This window comes from Alligator sinensis, unplaced genomic scaffold (assembly GCF_000455745.1).
Source record: "Alligator sinensis unplaced genomic scaffold, ASM45574v1 scaffold159_2, whole genome shotgun sequence".
NCBI lineage: Eukaryota > Metazoa > Chordata > Crocodylia > Alligatoridae > Alligator > Alligator sinensis.
This window is the reverse complement of record NW_005841992.1, coordinates 896328-897869: the sequence shown is the minus strand read 5'-3', so window position 1 is coordinate 897869 and position 1542 is coordinate 896328. Positions and strand designations below refer to the sequence as shown.

General features: G+C 47.0%; 1 protein-coding gene across 1 annotated transcript in view; it reads right to left on the bottom strand.

The window, feature by feature from the left end:
* Nucleotides 1-1542, bottom strand: part of JMY (junction mediating and regulatory protein, p53 cofactor) — a 117694-nt gene that overhangs the window by 106567 nt on the left and 9585 nt on the right. The gene's annotated exons all lie outside the window — the stretch shown is intronic.

The window sequence follows — 1542 nt, the reverse complement described above, 5'->3', positions numbered from 1 at the left end:
GAGTAACGTTAGATCTTAAAAACATGTTTTTCTCTATCCCACTCACCGACCCTGAAGGAGTCCTGAATATGTGCGTTGAAGGGATAATGTATCAATGAACTGTTTGCCCACAGGGATATCGGAATTCCCCAGCACTAGCTACCGGTGCTATCAATCGTACCCTGGAAGCATTTGCGGCAACAAATAGGGACTTACAGAATGAGGAATATAAAATTTGGAATTACGTTGATGATATCGCTATCATGGGTCGAAGTACTGAGGTCATCCGAGAAATTGCTACCCGTCTCGTCAACCACCTCCAACAGGCCGGATGGACCGTGAATTTAAATAAATCACACCTACATCCCACCGCGAATATTACATTCTTGGGGACCACTTTTGAAGGCACCACTAGACGCGGCACCACCCATAGAAGTCCAGACTTAGAACCATTAACACGACCTCTTCCAACAGACAAAAGATCGCTTCAACGACTCCCGAGTCATCTCAACTGGTATCGGCAGTACATTCCACCTTTACACTTACCTATTGTCGCAAAGTTACAGCGTCAAATCTGAGAGAAGACTTGAAAGTCCACGCCATGGACGAAAAAAGACGATGACCATCTCCGACGTCTCTTGGACACTATTAGAACCACCTCAGTTGTCGCTATTAATTTAGACGAACCTTTAGTCATTACCCTAGGATATACTGACACCCACATGTGGGCCACGGCGCATAATAGTCGTGACGAGATCATCTTCGCTGCGCATAAGACCCTGCAAGCTACACAGAATTGTTACGGACATCTAGCGAAGGTCCTTCTTGCAGGCCAGCTAGCCGAATCACTGTCATCAGGTCACGGGACCCTTCGAGCTCCTCTAGCCACTTTAATACCATCAATGGACCCAGAAAGAATCGACCCCCATTTCCAAGGGGAACCCAGAACGTGGAATACACTAGTCATTAATCATCAGTATCATTGGCACTGTTGGAAGCATGAAGACGCGACACACATCCCGGATTTAGGCAAAAACTTCACACCTACTTTATATGGAACCACAGACCCTGTGTGGATTGGATCAGACGGCACCTCTTGAGAAGGGGGAGGATATGGGTACTATTGCAAGCCGTGCCGTCACGCAGAAGTAATTAATTCAATCCCAAAAGTGAGTTCCCCTCAACTTTGTGAACGCCTAGGATTTAAAGCAGCCGTACAACATTGTCTTGATCATCACGATAACACGCTCCCCGTTCCAGTTATAGCGATCGACTCCCTGTACATTTATAAGATCGTGACGGGGACAGCGAAAAAAACAGAAAATCGATCAGTGTGGCAAGATATTTGGGGAGCGATCTCCACATTCGTAACACCGCCATTGGTGAAACATACGCGTTCACATAGGCTCGATACTGATCCAGTATATGAAATCGTTGATAAATTACTAGAGGACCCTTCACGACGTGATGTAGTACTGGCGGTCTCGATTCCAGGATCGTCCCCCGAAGCTGATCCATTCTTAATATGGCTCCCTGAACACCGGGGGCATCCCGGGCCTCAAA